This window comes from Lissotriton helveticus, chromosome 10 (assembly GCF_964261635.1).
Source record: "Lissotriton helveticus chromosome 10, aLisHel1.1, whole genome shotgun sequence".
Classification (NCBI taxonomy): Eukaryota; Metazoa; Chordata; class Amphibia; order Caudata; family Salamandridae; genus Lissotriton; species Lissotriton helveticus.
Genome location: NC_136071.1, coordinates 526,774,750 through 526,796,473, shown reverse-complemented (window position 1 = coordinate 526,796,473; position 21,724 = coordinate 526,774,750). Strand labels below are relative to the sequence as shown.

The 21,724-nt window shown below is 41.1% G+C and overlaps 1 protein-coding gene across 2 annotated transcripts in view; it reads left to right on the top strand.

Annotated features, from left to right (window-relative positions):
* Nucleotides 1-21,724, top strand: part of ASB8 (ankyrin repeat and SOCS box containing 8) — a 118,027-nt gene that overhangs the window by 10,441 nt on the left and 85,862 nt on the right. The window contains exon 1 of one of the 2 annotated variants that reach the window (XM_078663061.1): nt 13,919-14,054. The exons of the other annotated variant lie outside the window; for it this stretch is intronic. The gene's annotated coding sequence lies outside the window, so the exon portion shown is untranslated. Of the gene's footprint in view, nt 1-13,918; nt 14,055-21,724 lie in introns of those variants that run through there. 2 annotated transcript variants of the gene reach the window in all.

Below are 21,724 nucleotides of genomic sequence, written 5' to 3'. Positions count from 1 at the left end.
TCTAGGGGACTTGGGGTCTGATTACAAGTTTGATGGTCCATGGGACCGCCAAACTCGCGATGCAGGTGTGGTGGCAGTCGGGGACCGCTGCACCAGCGGACCGACCGCCGTATAACAAGTACAGCGGTTGAACCTTCAGAGAACCACCGCAACCACCAGGGATCCACGATCCTGCGGTGAGGCCTCCATGAAAAGGATAGCGGTGAGGAAATGTAAGGGGCCCCCTTGGTGCCTCGGTGCACGGGGTTGCATGCAGAGGGCACATTTTGTGCCCCCCCTGTCTTTCTGCACCCCCGATTCCAGCACGGCATGGACTTTGCGGTCCAGGCTGTGCTGGAACGCGCTGGGGCAGTCCCACGGCACTGCCTTTCTATGGCTCTCCTATGAGCCTTTGAAAGGCAGTGCTGTAGGCCAGCTGCTGCAGGACCGCCCACAAGATTACAATTTGTAATCTGGTGGGCGGCTGGTGATGAAGTTTGGTGGTGTGGGAGCGGAGTGGCGTACTGCCCCGCTCCCACACTGCCAAACTGATAATCAGGCCCTTAGCCTACTTATGTGTTTATTTTTGTCTGGTGTTTGGCCAACCAAAAATAGGCATTTAACTCCAATGCTTTGGAATGGCTGAAATGAGATAAGTTTCTGCCTTGAGGTGTAGCTCAGATTGCTGGATATTGTGTGCACCTGGCGCCTAGTCTTTCTTGTAATATAGCCTAGGGATGCATTCCACCCATTGCTTACCATTTTCTTTGTGGTTTGTGACTCACATTTTCTGGCTTTCTGTTTGCTGGCCTTATTTGCTTTAGGCCGTCCAGCTTGAATTCATCCCTCCCATTGCCCAAACCTTGTTTATTGTATGTATTCTTCCACAAACTTGCTTTCTTCAAACAGGCCTTCAGATCTTTTTCTTATCTTGTTTGTTGTGCATGCAAAGACAGAGGTCAAATGTTAGGCTGTGTCTTCCTGGGAGCTTGGTGTTTCCTTTTTTTTCTCTAACTTACAGGGAGAGGATTTGTGACACTGATGCTGGCTAGTGGGGGCTGCTTGAGGAAGGCTGTGCAGATAATTTTTTTCATTTTCTTGCACACAACAACATTTAAATGTCTGCAAATGAACTGTGCTGACGATCAAATCAATACATTGGATGATGACATTTCCACACTTTATCGTTTGTGTACAGTATACTTTCACTCTGCACTCTACACCACTCAGCACCACTCCGCACCACTCCATTCTATGCCACCCTACTCTGCAACACTGCACTCTATGCCACTTTACTCAAAACCAATGCACTCTACGCCAATCTACCCAGCACCAAATCACTTTATGCCATTATACTTTACGGTACTCCATTCCACTCTGCACTACAGTACTTGGCGCCACTGCTCTCAATGCCACTCTACACTACCCCACTGCACTCTACACCAATGCACTCCACGCCACTCTACTATACATCACTGCACTCTACGACAGTATACTAAGCAACATTGCACACTCTGCCACTCTCCTGTATGCCACTGAACTCTACATCACTGAACTCGATGCCAATCCACTCTAAGCCACTCTAGTCTACTCCATCACTGCACTCTACGACACTCTATACTATTGCATTCTACGCCACTTCACTCTGAAATAATCTACTCTGCCGTCTACACCACTCTATTGCACTCTACGCCACCCACACCACGTCACTCTACACCACTTTACTCAAAACAATACACTCTACGCCCCTGCACTATATGCCAATCTACTCTGCACCACTGCACTGCACTGTACGCAGCTATACTCTACTATGTGCCACTGCACTCTTCGCCACTCTTCTCTACACCATTGCACTCTGTTTTCGCTGCACCACTCTACTCGGCACCACACTACAACCTTACACTGTACAAACCTGCGCTATAACTCTATGCATGACTGCCCTCTATACCACTACAATCTACTTTGCATCACTCAATTCTATGTCGCTTTACGCTGCAGTGCACTCTGCGCCACTCTACTCTGCACCACTCGTCTGCAGTCTACGCCAATGCACTCTGTGGCACTTTACTCTACACCACTGCACTCTACTCTACTCCATTTCACTCTGCGTCACTGCTGCACCACTCTACTCTGCACCACGCTAAAAGCATGCACTCTGACACTACTCTGCATGACTACCCTCCATGCCACTGCACTCTACTCTGCAACACTCAACTCAACGCTACTCTTCTGCACTCTATGCCACGCACTCTACTTTGCAGCACTGCACTTTACACTACTCTTCTGCACTCTATGCCACTCTAACCCACACCTCAGCACTCTACTCTGCACCACCACTGTACACCAAGTTCCTGCTTTCTCTTTCTGTGACTGTTTTTTTTTTCTGTCTTTCTATTCCTCCGTCTTTCTGCTTTTCATCTGATGCCAAACAGTACGTGCCGGATCTCAAAAGTGAATGCTGGGGGGCCCCACCTGCTCAACCCAAACACTGGCGGCTCTTCTTTGAAGTGAATCTATTGTGGGTGTTTTTTGAAAGGCTGTCTGGCACATCAACAAGAGAAAATAACCCACTCACTACCTTGTTGCTAGGCAGGTGGAAACAAACCTTATCAAACACATATATCTAAGAAAAAAGACACAAATGCACCTCAGTTTTATTGGAAACAGTAGCTTAACAAACTGCCTTTATCATGTCTATTACTGGGTAGATTACCAATTTCATATATTTGAATGGTATCAAAACGGAAATTCTTGTACAGGAAGCAGCAAAGGATGGAAAAATTCTACAGGCCTCAATTTGTTTTTGCTGAAGACACAACACCCAAGTTCAGAACTGTGGGTGTAACATTTAACACTGACCTAGAAAGGGAACAAGCGTGAGTCCCTGGGTTATCCTGATAGAGCGCGCAGGTCACCCGACTATAATTTTTCACCATATGCACACTTGAGCCCATGAACTCAATGTACCATATTTATTAATCGGGTAACCTGCACGTTACTACCAGTAACCCTTGTTCATTCCTATTTATTTCCAGTGTACCTGACTTACCAATCCTTGTCACAGGTACCTATGATCACAATGGATCAGGGAGCTAGCTGAAAAAGATAAGCAGTCACCAAAATGCAATAACATTTATTATATTCGCGCTCTTTATAATAACCACAGACTCGGGAAGTTTTGAAAGCCTTTATCTAATCTTCATCGATAGTGGACAGCATGAAATTCACAGTGAGCAAACTATCAATAACCAAGATCATGAAAATCGTGTAACCATGCAGGAATCAGATTAGGCCAATCATCTAGAACTGTAAAGGGAAGGTAAGAACAGGGAACATGCTAGTACGAAATTTCCAGGAATTTAGACTCGGTGTGGCGTGTCTAAAGGACGGGAAAGATAAGGAACATGCTAGAATATTACAGTTTGTATACCCCTTGAAGGTGAGGAAGGCAAGAGAACTTCACTTGGTACTAAAAAGGGATTTGGAATTACCTTATAGCTATAGGGAGGGTAAAAAATGAAACACGCTAATGATTTAGAGCAAATCACTTAAATTCGGCTAAGAGGAGGGTAAAGAAAGGGAACATCTATGATTCATGCACAGTATTTCTCAGCTTTCTTAAAGGATGGGAGAAAATGGAACATGCTAATAAACAGCAAAAGGGAAAACTTTATTATTGGCCAGCACAGGGAGGGTAAGAAAAAGGAACAAATGCGCAAATAAGAATTTTAGCAGTTTCAGGAAGCAAAGAAAGGACATAAGTGTATTTCCCGCACAGATTTATATTTACCTAGAACAGTGTGGAGACCAACCCTGGCCACGGGTCTGTTAAGGACAGTAGGAACCCCAAGGAATACAGTCGCCAGTAGGCCAGCAGGTGCAGAATGGAAACCCAGGACAGGAAAACCAAATTAGGATCAAGGCAGGACCACCAAGGTTGAGACCAGCACCCGCAGTTCAGTTGCAGCGCCTGCGCTACACCCTCTCTGCAGCTATCAGTCAGAACCCCGATTGGGTTCTCGATTTCCCCAGCAAAGTGCTCCGCCAGCACTTAAGGTTCTCAAAACCCCGATTGGGTCTGTGAGTCAGTCGGACAGAGTGCTCCGCAGCCCCTCTGTTTCTCGATCAGCTATTGAGTGCGTAGGGTCAGTGACAGGTCAGCTATTCGGACAAGTCGGACAAATTCTCTAGCTAAACTAGGCTAGTTATACTGTTTTCGGGTCAGTGTTCCACCCCCAAAATGTTGCAAGTGTAAGGATCCCCAATTTCGATTGGGCAAAAGACCTCTCCGGTCATCACACCTCCTAGGATTTGACTTTCTCAAGCCCCCTATTTGCATCTTTCATACCCGCCCATTGAATTTCGGGTTCCCATGACATGTTCCTTACACATAACCATGGTGAATTTAACAATTATTACAATGTAATACATTTATTACAAATCAGCATCTTCTACTAGGTGAAGGTGCCTCTTCCCAGGCGCATCTTGGCTGGGACTTCTGGGTTGGCACGTGTTCAATGTCAAATAGCTCATCCTCTGGCGGAAAACTGTCATGCGCAGAAAGGCAGTTCAACATGGAGTATTCCCGTCCCTCATGCCCAAGGGTTACGATACATGAAAAGTAAATAGAAACAGCTTTAGAACACAGAATAAATGAATGCACTGTATACCAGGAATCCTTACACTACTCCCATTACTTTATAATAACTATAGCATTAGGATGAATGCAAAACAAACAGTATAGCAAAAGCATCGCTACAAGCTTCAGACATGTGAGAACACAAAGCAGCCATTTTATATCTACTGCGCAAGTGCAAAAGATTTCCCACCAGAACTGCGAGTACGTGACATCCCATGGGTATGACCGACGCATGCGCAGAAGAAATTCCCGCTTAGCAGCAGCCATTTTAATCTGCAAGCGTATTAGGATTAGTAAACACATAGGCAAGCTTCACTGGGACACCCCGTGTGAAGTGAAAATATGCAAATTTAGCAAAACAAACATGTTGGTTACATTATTAACATTATTCGAGGTTCATGAATTCAAGCAAGATGCTTTACGTGCGAATTCTTGCTCCATCAATCCCAACTCTGAAATAATAAGAACATTTACATAATTTAACACCACGCAGCATGCATTTAAAAGTAACAAGTGGATTTTTTGTACAATGCAAGAGGCTTCTGAAGCATTCCTTCACCTTGGACAAGTAGATATTTGATAAAAATCCACACCCCTGAAATTGTTTTCTTTGTTTTTAGGTAATTGTACAATATTTTTGCATGCAGTAATATAGAGCTTCATTATGTTTCTGTCACTGGACTGGATGTTCCTACCTTTTGGCTTGCTCCTTCTGTCTTGTGAAAAAGTCCTCCACTTTTGGGAACTGCTTTTCTGGACCTCATTCTATTTCTTTACCACAAAGGTCAAGACTGATGCTATATCAGTATGAAAGTGGAATGGCTCTACTCTCTGTTGTTGCTGCTTTAGGTTATATTTCCCACTGCACTTTGAAATTATATGTGTTGGAGGCTTTTGGGCTGCTCTAGGAGTCCTGCAAATCGGCTTTTTTTAGGATTGCGATTTGTTGGGTATACAATTACTGCATCTGCTGTTCTGTGTCTTCTCCCTAAGATAAATTTGAACTATGTATTTTCTCGTAATAGTCCACTTTATGGACGTCTAGGACAACCTTTCTATGAAAGATACTATAGAAACTTACTGCTACAAATTAAAGTAAAATATCTAGAGAAAAAAGTGTTGGCAATGACAACAGGTCTGGCTTTGAATGAATATTCTAGGTTAATACGAAGCATTGCAAGTAAATAGCATGAGAATAGATATATATTTGTGAGGAAGCAAAGAACTGTAAAGTAACATTGGTGTAGGTTCGCAGGTCAGGTTGCACTGTCAAGCCAGGCCAAAAAATCCTTATAGGTTAATAACTTCCCTCATCCCATTTGCGTAACTGCCTGACAAAAACAACACAAATTATCTGGCTATCCAAGGCAATTAAATAGCATTCCAATGTCGTGTGTGTGCCCCTGAAAGTTCAAGTTTGGGCAACTTGATACATAACACAATCACAGCTACGTTAGGCAAGCAATTGTTTTGTGGAAGCACATTACTTCTGCATAATCAAAACATGTACTCCTGGCTCTCAGAATGTGGGCGGAGCCAAAGCCCCTCTATAGTGATGATCACATAATTGTCTGGCGGCAGCTGTGCTGCCACAAGCCAGGCCATAAAATCTTAGAGAAAGCACAAGGACTGTATTACCACCATGCGCGCTGCGGGTTTTCCCGCTGTGCGCTGACTTTTTTTAAAAACCCGCGGTTCATGACGAGCTCGGCTCGTCATGAGCGTACGACAGGCGTACCGCATGACGAGCTGAGCTCGTCATGAGCGTCGAAGGGGTTATACCCCAAAAAGCAAAGTACTTATGTGCTAGAATTCTTCATGGTCATCAGGATCTCAAAGCAGACTATACACAGAAATACATGCACGAATATATTAGAATCTAATAATTGCATTAGCAGAGACAAAATGATTTAAAAAAACTTTAAGGTGAATCATGCAGTCTATGGAGCGTTATGATTTATCGTGTTCTTGTAAAGCAAAAAAGCAAGCCTTTAGGCATCTACCCCCACATGCATCAACCTATTTAGGAAGTGCAAACGGTGCGAATCGGTAAATTCGGCCGTTTGCACTTCCTAAATACGTTTTTGGGATGCATGAAACAGAGTGTCAAAATTCGCTATTTTTTGCATTTCTTAAAAATGCGAATGCAATTAAGGAATCGCATTTGTGTGATTCCTTAAATGCAATGCATCATTTTTTTTAAAATTGCGAATTTTGAAATAGGAAGTGCAAATGAACACGAGGTTGACCCTCGTGTTAATTTGCGAAAAATTTAAAAAAAGCAAAAAAATGCATTTTTTAAACTTGCATGTTACAGACACACATGTCCTTAGGACATGTGTGTGTGAAACATGCACTTTAAAATACATTTCAGGGGTGCGGGGGGGGTCCTTTGGACCCCCCTCTGCACCCTTGCAATGCATCAACAAATTGCGAGTGCAAAAAATAAAAAATGCAAAACGGCATTGATTCCTATGGGCCTCTAGGCCCATAGGAATCAATGTAATGCCATTCCTTAATTGCGATTCGCAATTAAGGAATCACAATTTCCGAAAATTAAGAAATCCTCAAAACTTTTAGGATTTCTTGATGCATAGGATTTTGCATTTCCTAAATAGCGATTCCTTAATTTTCGCTATTTAGGAAATGCAAAATCCTAGATTGATGCATGTGGCCGTTAATGAATTCACCGTAACTGAAATAATTGGTTTTGTGAATGCATTTTTTTCCTGCTAACAAAAAAAACATATAATGGAATAATTAAGTGTCAAATCTGCACCCATCAACTCGGGCACCTTGAAATGTTGTCCTATATTGAACTTTCGAGGATAGAACATACATTTTACTGTTACTGAATCCATTACTTCAAATGAGAGCAGCGGTATGTGTGACATTTCTCACATTTATGAGGTATGTGAGGCTAATAAGCAAAGCATGTTTCAACATGATGTAACTGTGCAGTATCTCTGCGAGCTTTCCATCCTATACCAATAGAGCAGGGAAAAAAACCTTCCCTTTTTAAAATGCTATTATAGGCAGAATTAATCCGCCCTTCCATCAATGCTTCCTTACCTGTAAATAATCTCTTTTGGTTGCACGGCAGCCCATTTTTTTTTATAAGTATTGGTAAATGCATTCGGTTTCCCTTGTGGGATTATAAGACGTTTGGGAGTAGTGTATGAGTGCAGGGAGAAATGTGTGAGTGTTCTCTATGCACGGCGAGTGGTGCATGAATGAAGGTTAAATGTTCGAGTGCAGGGTGAAAGTGCCTCAATGTAAGGTGATTGATTGCTTCTGGCAACTTTTCTAATTTTAAATTGAATTCTAAGATGTCATTAAGAAAAAACCACTCCTACATGTTCTACCCTATGACTAGGTACACTGGAACTATGCGGCAGGGGAGCACCAAATTATTTGGCAGGATTATTTAAGGGCACTGAACCTGTTCAACATAAAGTGATTTTAACATGTGTGGGTCGTCTTTTCAAGGAGTTAAGACGGATGTTTGTGGCTTCATGGGAGAGAATCTGCCTGTTAGAAATGAACTGTTCAATAAACAGTGCACAGGGACTTGAGTGCGTTTTTGATCAACAGAGCACAGCCATGCCTTTTTCAAATGGTGGGTGCGACGGGGCAATCCATTTTAATAATGAGCGAGAACATACAATCTAGTTTGATTAACCTTTTGATATGTTTATTGGTTGTTACTAGGGCATTCAGCAATGGCGTGGTTTCTGCAGAATGAAGTTAATAGTTACTATTACAGTGCACTGATAAATTCTGCTCTTGTATTTAAAATCAGTTATCGCAATATACAAAACATTTATAGTTGCATATAAAATGCTTAGGACGTGCACAGGTGATTACCTTTTCTAGCTTTACCTCTCTACATGGGTTTGTTTTGTAGGCAGGCTGGGCATGTGGGTGCGTGATGGATGTGACAATAATAAAATACCTTGAAAGAAAACTGAGTTTAATAACGTTATGTAAGCTCTTTATGACCGGTCGCAACGTGATGATTTTTATTTAAATCTCAGATGTACCCTATGCAGAACGTGAAGCAGTGCCTCACATTCTTTCTCAAATGACACTTTAAAAATAAATGGCAAATGTGTAGGTTTTCTTTATCCAAATAAATCAAGAAACACCAGTCTCTTGTAAGACATATATACATCTAACGAATCCATTTGCACCGAGCATGCTGGAATGATAGGTAAGGAAACAGACAAAACGATAGCCAATACTACATTCCTGACTGAGGTACGTTCACCTGGAAATCGATCTGCCATTATATGTCAAATCTGCCCCAAAATAAAAGAAAAGCAAACTCGTTGCTTTATAATGAGCGCTGCCTCTCTCGGCTCGGCATTAAGTTATTGCCCAAAGAAGAACAAGTAGAAACAAGCAGCCAAAACATTAAAGAAAATAAAACCGTTTAAAATAGTCCAAACGGAGCTGACAAGCAGGCTTGAAATGCGCGCAGCCAGGGGCAGAATGATTAAGTGAACAAGCACAGCGCAAGCGTTGTGTAGGTAAAACAAAGTTCCTCAATAGCGGATGGAAGTAGTACTTTTAAGATGGATATTGAGTACAATAGATTTACCAAGCACAGCGCAAGCGCTATGCAGGCAAAACTAAAAATCATAAATGTTTTTATTTTAAGGTCTAGCTTGGAAAAAGCTAGTTGTCATTGCTTTTCACTGGGGCAAAGCAACTATAATGCTTAAGAGAAATATACCTCAGCGGAGTGGAGAAAAAGGTTAAAGTACATTATACCCCTCTTATTGCAATTTCCTCACACCAAAAAATAGTACATGTATTTGTGCTCTGTGTGATGATCAAGAGCTCTTGCCTCACTTAACTCATTCTGTGATTGGTCATCCACCTCACTCTTTCTGTTTACCTCAACCCTTGCACCCCCTTTTGATCTCACCAATGATTGTAGCATCAACCATTTCCCAGGCCCAGCTGGTTTGACAATATAGATTTAGCCAGTGTTTCTCTCTCATCTCTAGCGTTCTCTGTTCATATTGATTATAGGCTCTGATTTGGCGAGCTGAAACTGCTTGTGGCTGTATGATTTATTTTTACTCATCACATTGTGTGATATCTTATATGATTGGTTTTTAATACTGTCACATAAAATAAATCGCATTGTTTAACTGTCTTTTTGACATAGGCCCTAATAAGCACTAGATTTGAGTTGCACTGGCACTCGTGTTAATCGAGCTATAAAAGGCATTGTGTAATTTTAAAACTATTCCCTCGACACTATTGTGCAAATAAGTAATTGAATTACAAATGCGTATTTCTGCAGTTGTTCTTGGTATGTGCTGACTCAGTTGAGTGTTGTAAGGGTTCATGCACTGCTACAGGAAATGTCTGGTTCAAAATGTACACTAAACCTAATCTCGTTTGTGCTTTAAGATTGGGTACAAGATGATTAGGTTAATAACGTGCTTTAGTAGTCACACTTCAAACTTTGTGACACACATTCACATTTTAGTCATGAAATTAAAATCTTAATCCACTGTAGTCCTCTGTGCCCTTTATGCAACAGAATTTATTTCTTTGCATAGCAGTTTTGTTACATAAATTAACAATGGTCATAATCTCTGGTGCAGTGGGTCACAATTATACTGTTTGTCAAATATTTTATGCGGACAGTTGACCTATTCTTTGGTTGTGCAAAGGTGAAAATGATCTCCGTCACAATGAACATTTTATGAAAAATGATGGCCATACATTGACAACCTATTTGATGGTACAATTAAGCATTGTGTTAACAATTTCACATATTCAATGGCATTATCATTGCTGCAACATTAAGAATAGTAATTTATTTGATGCAATCCATCGATCTACTGTATTTTCTTTTTTTCTTTTTTTTGTTTTATATTTAAAAATGTTGACATCTGCCATGGTTTGCCGAGTATGACATATCCATGTGTGCTGTGTGATAATGGTGTGCCTTTGTTCTCCAGATGCAGCTCTTGTTATTGTAAGTTTGATAATTTGGTCACCTATAAGGCAGAGGTGAAAGTACCGGCCTCCAGACCTGTCACATCATAGTCATTTATAATTTTTTAGCAGTATATGGCCCTATATTTTAAAATGGGCTACACAACTTGCAGTGCGCCCCTCTAGAACAATGGCGGTTCTGATGCTGACCCACGCCTCATTAGGTTAAATGTAATTTAATACTTAATGTGGATCTAGGGTTGGGTGTCTGATTTTTAACAAACTTTTTAACCCTTTGGTAACTTGACCTGGAAAGAACAATTCTTTTGGCTTTTTTTTTAACATAATTTTACTTTTAGTAGATGATATCTATAGAAAACAGAGTGCCTAAAGAAACCCAAGTGAATTAATGATGTATTTACACTATTGCATGGGAGAAAAAAAACACGCTTGCACGGGTTAATGGCTCTTGTTGATCAATTGCGAAGTCCTATATTTGAGCACATCATACCAGGATTTTGGTGGGTGTCCTGACATTTGCTGGGGACTAGCTCTATCATTACGAGCATTTTATTTAAGAAGGGACTCGCACCAAGGTTTCTGGTTCCTCTGCTCTGTGGGAATGCCACCAGAAACTGATGCAACATCTGTTTAGTCATCTGGGCAGAATATATTGCTAATGAGTGGAGCTGGAAGGCAGGTAAGAGAATACCCTTTCTAACTTACTGAAAGGTCTATATTTTACTACAAAGGGCTTTGGGAGCCTTCTAGTGCCACAAGCCATAATCTTAGAATAGTAAAACACACCCTTGAATAGAGCTAATTTAGTCAAAAATTGTGGTAACATCTGTCGGTAGACACTTTTGTTACATAGTATCATCTTGGAACCATTCTGGAATTGAAAAAATGCACAGCTGTTAATTCCTTTCTGTCCAAGTTGTATATCCCATCCTAGAGGAAAAATGGACAAAGGCAGCTTTCGGGCTATGCCCTAAGGGATTAGGCCTTACACCTGCTGGTACCAGTTGCTATCTATTTGGGAACTTTCTTCTTGAGTGCCATCGGGCTGTGATGGGTCAGAACCAGAGGAGGCTGCTGACTCAGTCTAAGTTAACTGGTGAGGTGCTGGGAGAAATATGGAGGCATAATTCAGAAAAGCTGCCTGAAACTGATTTTAAGAGAACTGAGGTCTCTGGACCAGCTTACAGTACAAGAGAAAAACATTTTTGAGTATAAGTATAGAACTGCCATATATAGAACGAAGGGCCGGAAAAAAAGAGCTTCAGGTAGGAAGATCTGGGCACCGGTAATGCACTGGATTCAAGGGGAGCTGGATTAACTATATGGCTCTTCCTGGTTGCTTTATTTAGCTTGCTCTTATATTATTTTTGGGATATATGATACATTTTCTCTTGTTGGTTTTGTTCTTTTTCTTCACCTGAATCTGAATAATGTTACTCCATGATGTTCTTCTCTGCGTTGATATGACCTCTGTCTTTTTGTGATGAAATGCTTTTTTTCTGTTGCTATTTGTGTTCTGTTCTTCTTGCATAAAATGAGAACTCCAATAAAGATAATTAAAAAAAGAGTATAAGTATAGATAATTAGGAGGTACTACTACTGCTTGAGAGACAAATTATGTATTCAGAAGCCAATAGCATCATCACAAAGATTAATCTTGAATCTCTCCACTAATTTACATGATCTCACCCCACCAAACTTAAGTGGTCCCTTGTAACACCATTGCTTTAACGTTCCACATTGAACATTGTTAGTGCATTGCTGCCACTTTTGAAACACATTCTCATTTCTGCTTTTGAGAACAGAACCGATGCTTGAGTTTTTGGTTTTGTAGCCATCAGTTCAATGCCACTGTAGAACAATGATTATTTTTTAACGCAACGTCGCCTCTCCGGGACTTTTTTTTAACCCTTTGTTGCCCAGATGAGGTTATATAGTTTAACAGGGAAACAGCCATTGCAACGCAACTAAAACAACGCACTACGTTTACAACAAAACTTTTACAACGCAGGATCCATTACAACGCATGCCATTACAACGCAGCTGCCATTACAACGTAAGTATGGGTAAGTAGTTAAGTTTTAACCCCTACACCATCCAACACTTACCCTACTATTACGCTCCCCTGGAGTTAGAATAGTAATTTTAACCCCTACACTATCCAACACTTACCCTAAAAAGTACTTACCCATACTTACGTTGTAATGGCATGCATTGTAATAGCAGCTGCGTTGTAATGGCATGCGTTGAAATGGATCCTGCGTTGTTAAAGTTTCATTGTAATGGTATGCGTTGTGAAAGTATGCGTTGTAACCTCATACATCTGTTTAACATCCAGTGTAAGGTGGAGAAGTAGAGTACTGGTGCTCTGCTTGAATTGGTTTGAGCTGGATCAAATACCAAGGCAAGCAACTGCCTTCTCTCATCTCAGGTGTCATTACAAATACGACAGTTACCTTTTTTGTTCTGAAACCTGCAAAAACTCATTGGATAAGAGTTTGACAACTGTTGGGAGGCATGAAGAGGACTTTTAGTGAGGAACTTTACTTCAACACCTCAAGCGTATTAATGCCGTCATTATAAAACTGGTTAATTTTCTCCTACATTAAAAAACAACCCAGGGCTATTGGCTTTCACTGAACCTCTTTAGGTGTAGCAAACCTACCGGCAGTTATGTAATTCTTGTTGGCTCTAGATTTGAATAGCTTCTGTTTTGTTGTGTGTTTTACCAAGTGATGGTAGAGAGGAGCTGATGCATGTAGGCGATTTTGAATAAGGGAGTCTTGCAGGACTAAATCCCATGCATCCCCGACCACCTTCTGGATAAATATTACTGAATCCGTCTGACTGCAGAGAAACCAGATGAAAAACTGCAATTGGGCCACTCCTGGACTTAAACACAAAAGTGGATTCAAAGATTGAATTTGATCCGGTTTTTGTTAGCGTTCTCTAATTTTGTGACCTATTTCAACCTCCACATATAGTTTTCACTGAGTGGGGAAACATAAGAAAACATGATGCATTTCAACCCACACACGTGTTTTTTACTGAAAGGAACCAGAATAGTTTGGATTATGACGGTTGATAAAGCACTTTTGTTAGGCTTTATTTGAGGTTAAATGGTAAGAAAATGTGAGAATTGAATTTCTAAGTCTGAAAACAGAAATCTGCAACAGATATTTTTCTCATGAGGCGGTTGTTTCACCTATGTCAGAGTAGCTCAACCGAATAATCCGAGCACTCAAAATGTAAGCAAGATAAAAATGTCCATCCAAAATTATCGAATAAAAGTCCATTTTATTCCGTGTTCAGGTCGAAAGGAGGTGGAATCCAAAAGTTTCTCAGACGAGAATGTTGATTTTCATAAAACCAACGAAGAATCCAAGTACAGATGGTATAAAAGAAAATTCAGCAGTATAAGAGAACAATCAGCCAAAATGTGTTTCGTCAACAGGTGAGTACTCGACTTCATCAGAGCTGAAAAATCAAAATTAACAAAATCAGACCAAAATTAAATAAAGAGTCGTGTTATGTTAAACCCACCACAGGTTTTTGGAATAAAATAATAGGCCACAAAAAGGGTGAAAAGGACCAGAAAAGAGGAAAGAAAGTAAAGAAAATTTCACAAAATATGTATCAGTGCTGATATAGCAATGATGCAGAGAAGCCAAAAAAACAGTAGCGTATGGTGTTACAATAAATACTGCAAGTACAGAAACTGTACATAAAAGTAACCAAATCCCATTAATAATTGTAATTCTGCATGCAGCTACACATGTAAACTGAAAATAGTAGCACAACATAACAGGTACAGGAGCCATCTCCAAAGGGGTAGATAGTTTAGCTTTGTGCTCACATGAGAAAAGGAAAAAGAAAAAGCACAGGACTGCAAATCCCGGCATGCTGAGATATTCAAAACCACCGGTGCACAGTCTCTATATAATCAAAAAGCAGAAAATAACCTGATAGGTAAGGAATATCCGTCCAGAAACAAGAATAAGTATCAGGAAACCATTTCAGTAACGCCTTAATTATACACCACAAGATGAGTGCATTGCCTAAATAACAAGCATTTACAATGCAACGGTTTCGCCTTTGGAAAAGTTTGAGCTATTGGCATTGTAAATGACAAAATTTGTATTTATGTGTTGGTTTTGAAAACAGATAAATGGCATTGTCATTTACATTGCCAATAGCTCTAACTGTTCCAAAGGAGAAACCGTTGCATTGTAAATGCTTGTTTTAGTGTGTGAAGAGAGTGGAGAGGACACTGTGAATACTGTTCAACATATAAGTTAGTGGGTGTGCACAAACTCAAAGGTCATTCGAACACCACTACTATGCTTTCACACCTTCTTTTAGCTACAGTATGTAGAGTTGCAATAATGTGTGAAAATCTGAGACCTGCGACAATCCAAACGTTTATATAATATCGGCATAATCAGAGAGGCTCCCATAATTTGTCACATCACTGCATGGCACCAATTGGGACAAGTGGTGTCCATTTCAGAAGCATTACACGAAGGAATTTAAAAAAAAAAATCACACCCCTGGGGTGCCAAGTGGCGTTTATTCCAATCCTAGCACTGCCCTCCCTAACTCTGTTCTTTTTCTGCTGCTTGGGGCTGCTCTATTGCGAAAAATTGTATTATCTTAGTGACGCACGCTGTTAGACCGCTCCATGTTTATAACTTCACCCCTCAATAACTTTAACAAAGTACGAGACCTATTTCTTTAGCCAACTAGCCGAGCTTGTCGATTTTACATTCTACAAAGCCACCAAATGCGCTGGGCTCCTTTTATCGACACAACCTCGCGTCTAATATTCATAAAAATAATTTGTGATCTTCAAATAATAAAAAAAGATGGAACGTTGCTGACTTAGTGACTCTTTGTGAAAAAGAAAATCGTGGAAATAAGAAAGCTGAGCCAATTCCCCAACGTTGGGCCTCTGGCTGGTTCAGCTATCACACCACCATATAATTCCAACCAGGTGCTGGATAGCAAGGAAGGCGGGGTGCAGGGGAGCCTGGGGTAGGGGACCAGAAAGTTAAAGGCAGACAAAGAAACACTAGTCTACCACCTCTTTCGTGTTTGACTTTTTTATTTATTTATTTTATGAGTTTTTATATAGCGCGGACTTTACCCGAAGGTGTCAGAGCGCTTCACTATAGGAACAGTACTGATACATGAGAAGCAAATTACAAGTAAAGACGTGCACCCATTTCACTATCGCAACAACTGTACCACAAAAATGATGTAGTAGTGGCAGAAACCCCCTGAATTTTGATGATGGGAATACCAAGACTACCAGGCGGGTCCCCCACAGTTAGTTGCTACGGACCAGCTAACCCTCCAAAGCGATCTCTGTTTTTGGGGAGTTTTAAGTAGCGCGAACTCGAGCCGAAGGTTTTGGAGCGCCTTACACGAGCACCGGTACGTTACAGAAGGACACATTCATTTGGGGGAGGGGGTAGGCACCGGGCGATAAAGTGATTTTCCAATTTCACAGGCTGTTAAGCTGACAACGAGATTAGAACCCGGATCCCCAGCTGCAAAATCGACAGACCCGTTAAAGTAATCCAAATATCGACAGAGGACAAACTAATCATATGAGATATCTATCCAAACTATACTATAACCTACCTCCAGTTCACACAGATCAGTGCGTAATGCGCGTTAGCCACCTGAGCTACCTCACCAGGACTGGAAGTTGTAGGCTCCTGCTAAAATAGTGCTCGCATCAACAAAGGCATAATAACGCCGCTGAGCCTGTCGTGTATTTCTATAGGTTCTGAATCGATCCCCCTATTCCTGACCCTATTCTGGTTAAACTACCTAGCTAGTCAACTAACAGTCAGCCCATGAGGCAAGAAATCCCCCATGATGCAGATACCGTTATCTGACGCAGTCACACTACGGCACAGGAACGTGTTATCTGATTAGGTCATAACGCTTGAGATCTAATTAGACAAGCGACATTCCTCCAGCCCCTGATAAGGCATACGACGTTCTCATAACAAATCAAACCTATGACAACCTGGATAATCCGTGCGGCCATTGTTTTGATTTCACAGAGAACTTTAGTAAAGAATGTGCTAACGAGCAAGTCGTATGACATCTTTATTGACGTACCTATGTCCATCCTTACGTCAATCCCGGCACCTTTAAGGTATAAATATTGCCGACCTTGCCCTATGCAAACACACGCGTGGTGACAAGACGGAGCAGCCATACTTGCCGAAGCCGAGAGCAGAAGCAGACCCCGCAGGCAGCAGCCCCGCCTTCCTGACGCGCTGAGAGACGCGCTGCTATCTCAAGCCGAGAGACCCAGCACCGGCGCTTCCGGGTAGCCCTCGCAGGCAGCCTGGAATATCGAGAGCAGAGAAAGAGATACCATTCCTCACTCATCCTAAATTCCAGGTACAGAACTGAATAACCCCTCCTAGAGAATTCTTTAGTTATTCACTTGGCAAAAACAAACTTAACTTAAACTGTAACTTTCTATTCCCGCCCACGTATTAGACTTAGGTCAGGTACACGGGGTAGGCGTATTTAGAAACACCAGTTGAGTACGTTTAGTCAAATGTATATGTGTATGTAAATATATTTTAATCATTTTAAACATCATATGGCTCAGAAACCATATCAATGTTTTTACAGTATTATTTTATACTATTGCTTTTAATGTATGCACTTTACTTAACTATAAGTATTGCAATAATATCGATCCATTTCTCTTGTACGAGAAAAGAGACTGATCAATAAATAACATCTTTTATTGAACACGCCCGTCTCTTCCTTTTCTCTACATTCTGATGAGACTAAGAATGCACGTACTGACTGAGTAAAATAATTGCCTTGTGCTCACACGACTCTGGAGATTGACTCTTGATTAGGGGAGAGCAAAGTTGTCATGTTCTATGGTTGTCAGAAACTAAATCCCTTCTTGTCTAATCAGGGAAGTTAATCCTTCCTTGAACATTCGAGAAAGTTTCTAGCGAACTCTGAGCTTAGCTGGCAAACCCAAAAATTAAGTCTAGTATCGACAGTAGTAGACCTAGTTAACGTCTGGCCTAGGCCTTTACTGCTGTAGGTACTATTCCAATGCGCAGAGCCTATTGGGAAAATAGGAGCTACACTACATGGCGCCCAACGTGTTTGGAAAGGGCGATAAAACGAACGTAAGACATTTAGAGTAACTCAGTCGTGCTTTCTCACTCAGACCCCTTTTCCCAAATACTCCAAAGACGTCTGGAGTGGGTGAAAGGTTATAATATCCTCCAAAACCTCGCAGGAGGGAACTCCTATGTATGGTTCTTGGTCTAGTCAACGTTGAAGGATAAAACAGTTCCAAAATATTGTGCATCTAATCTCTGTTTCCATAAAGAAACCTGATCTACAAATAAACATAATACCATCCTGTCAGCAAAATGGACAGCGATGAAGAACGAGAGGTTACTAGATTAGCTACTGAAATAGCAGATGCTGATGCTACCATGCAAGCAGCAGACGCGGATATAATACTCATTCCGGTCAATAAAAGGAGATCTATAACCTTAAAACTTATAGAAAATGGACTGACACCTAGAGGTGGCACAGTCATATTCGTAATCGAGGCACACGAATATCGGCAGACAGAGGTATACTATACATGGATACATTTTCCAGCAGCAAATGCTGTAACAAAGTACTTCCACTACTACAAAGTAGAGGAACCTCCTGAAACGTACACTCCTTTCGAGGAGGTGGAAGTACCACTCAAATTCCAAGAGCATTTGCTCTTATTTGATGGCGCCCTAAAACATAACAATCACATTACAAGGCTCGGTCCTTTAGGAAGACCAGGAGCAACGTGGCCGGTCCTAGCCGGATACACACCACATCCAGACATCGATAGAATGCCTGCAGCAGAGCTGCTAATACAGCTAAAACAACTACTAAAAATTCACAGACAATTAGTTCAGTATGTAATGCGGACTTCAACAATTCAGCCAGCGATTAAACTTCCACAGCTGACCCCTCACCAGGGGAACACAAATAAAATTACACCACAGAACATCCAATCCTGCCTAGGTAAAGTTCCAGCTAAACGGGAACAAATACCATTCTGGTTGGCACAGAAAATTACCCAAATAGAGGCGGTGTTTCCTGACACCACCCCATTAGAAAAACACAGAATTCTGACTATATGTCTACCAATGGGAATCGCACCACACATTGAGGACTGTGACACTTGGGGTACAGTCTTTGCTTCCATCTACACAAAAACGCACGGTGTTCCATCCATTTCGGTAATACCAGATGTGCTAAAACAAATTCAAGATGAATACGGTCCAGAACCTGCTTTAAGTCTTGGTATGAAATTACTAAAAGACTTCAAGCAGGTCTCGGCTATATTACTAGCCAACATAAAGGGTGAAGCAGCAAACGTGGCGATCCGCCAGAGGTTAAAAGAGACAGATATAGCAGACCAACCAGCTGAAATTGCCAGAATCATAGAAAAATCCTATGAAGAACTAGGCAGAGATAGTCTAGGTGGAATACCAGTAAAACCGCAACTGACTACAAGTCCAGAAAAAATATTTTTTAATAATAATAATTCACCAAAAAAGAACTGGGATGGAAACAAACAATCCAATCCCAAAGAAAAGAAATTCCAGTCCAGAGGAAGGTCTCCTAGGCGAAGAGAGAAATCTCCAAACCCGAGACAAAGGTCACCCCAGAGTGACCCCTCTGGGAATAGATATAACCTTAGAAATAGGGATAATATTAAAAAACCTGATAGATATCAAGACATTGATACACGTCCCTCTCAATCTTTTCAGAATTCCTCGCAGAAATCGGAAAGAAGAGGACGATCAGAAGAGCACGCCAAGTCCAAAGACAAGGAACCTGCTCAACTGAAAAAGAAATTACAATTTCCCAAAAAGAAGGTAGCCAGTATCAAGGTAGTAAACAATGCCGAGAATACTGAGGACACAACTGAAAAACGGAGAGTGGGCTCAGACAATGCTAGACAGTGCAGCAGAGGTGAGCATAGCTCGCAAAGTCCTGATGAATCATCTGGAGACAGTGGACACGAATGAATATCTTCAAGTGGAAACTGCAGATACCAGAGTTAGCAAGCCCCACAAAATATACGAGATAACATTACGTATAGAGGGAGATAAGACTAGGAAAATAAGGGGACTATTTTGGGATAACCTATCCAAAGGCTATGACATCCTTCTAGCTGAAAAAGACTGGCCACCAGAGTTTGTCAGGGAGTGCCCTCATGGCGAAGAAGTAATTATGCCTGCCTTCTCGAATCAAATACCGATTCATAAAAAATATACACTTGCTAGAAAGTGGGCAGTGGCCTTAGCACCTGCTTTATATAAAAATCATGTAGGATGGGATGAGGATTCTCCTCCTCACAAAATCCAGTTAAAATCACAACCTACTGCACAAAGGCAGTACCCAATTAAGCAAGAAGCTAAAAAACAAGTAAATGAAATACTAGATCAACTAGAATACCAGGGGGTGATTGAAACTTGCACCTCACAAATGAACAATCCTTTGTTTCCGGTCTCCAAACCAGACAATTCGTACCGTCTAGTTTTGGATTACCGACACCTCAACACATGTTGCAAAACTCACACAGTGCTGCACTAATGAATAACATAGTGCGCAAAAAATACAAAACAACCTTGGACATCTCCAACGGATTCTTTTGTCAAAACATAGCACCAGAGAGCAGATATTTAACTGCATTCTCAGTAAATGGCACTCAAAAACAATTCTGTCGGTTAGCCCAGGGGTACAAGAATAGCCCGGGGGTATTCTCAGCGAGAGTAACAGAATTACTACAACAATATGATGATGAAGCATTATCTTATGTCGATGACATTTACTTAACAGATGATGACTTGGAGACTCACTTGAAAAGAGTGAACACCATAATACTTGGTTTCGCTGCAGAGGGTTACAAATTCAACTTTAAAAAGTCCAGAATTGCCCATCTGACGGTCCTATTCTTAGGATATGAGTTATCAAGTGAAGGCAAAAGCCTGGCAGACAATTTCCTAGAGAAATGTGCCGTAATCCAAGCTCCTAAAACACTAAAAAACTTACAGTCAATTCTAGGCTTCCTAAATTTCGGAAGAACATACATTGCAAATTACGCAGAAAGGGTCAAACCCCTTTATGATCTAATTAAACCAGACTTTAAAAGATCCAGTTGGACTCAAACACACACAGAAATTTTGAGATCCTTACAAACAGACATGCTAATTAAAACAAAATTAGAAACCCGTGATAATACACGCAACCTTGTGATCCGAGTCATCCCAGGGAGATGCGGATTCACATACCTAACCTCTAATGAGGGAGATAAGGTACCAATTGCATTCAAATCACATTTGTACACAAAAGCTGAACAGAGATTCAACAACAAAGGAAAAATTGTTCAAGCAGTTCAAACCGCAATAGCTAGAGAAAAAGACATAGCTGACGGTAGACATATCACAGTCAGAACAGCTGAATCAGCCTTTGAGGCATTAACAACACCGTGTAATTTACCAACAACAACATTGGATCCAGAATGGTTACAATGGGTAAATTCAATCACAACGGACAAAAGTATATTACTTCTTTGATCCAGAACTAGAAGAATTGAAAAATCTAAAATATGAAAAGACGTATCCTCTGCCAATCGACATTCTGCCTCTACGACATTACGCCTGTGTAATCTATACAGACGGACATGCTCAACCCTCAGTTTGGGGAGAACATGCATACAATCCCACATGTGAGATTACAAAAGAAGTGTGGCACGGAGGTAAACTAAGACCTCTATTAACAAAATCACACTCAGTAGAAACTAATTCAGAACTACAAACTGAAATATTAGCTTTGAAAATGGCGCTAGATAATGCGGATCGCGAATTCCCGACACTTATAGTGTCAGATTCATATTTCTGCGTCAAAGCATATAACAAGGATTTGCAGACCTGGATTCAGAACGGTTACAAAGATGACACGGATGCACCAATAAAGCAGAGACTGCTCTGGGAACAGGTAGCTCTTTTGAAAAAAGAACTACCAAAGACTCACGTGACACACTCACTGAGTCACCAGCGT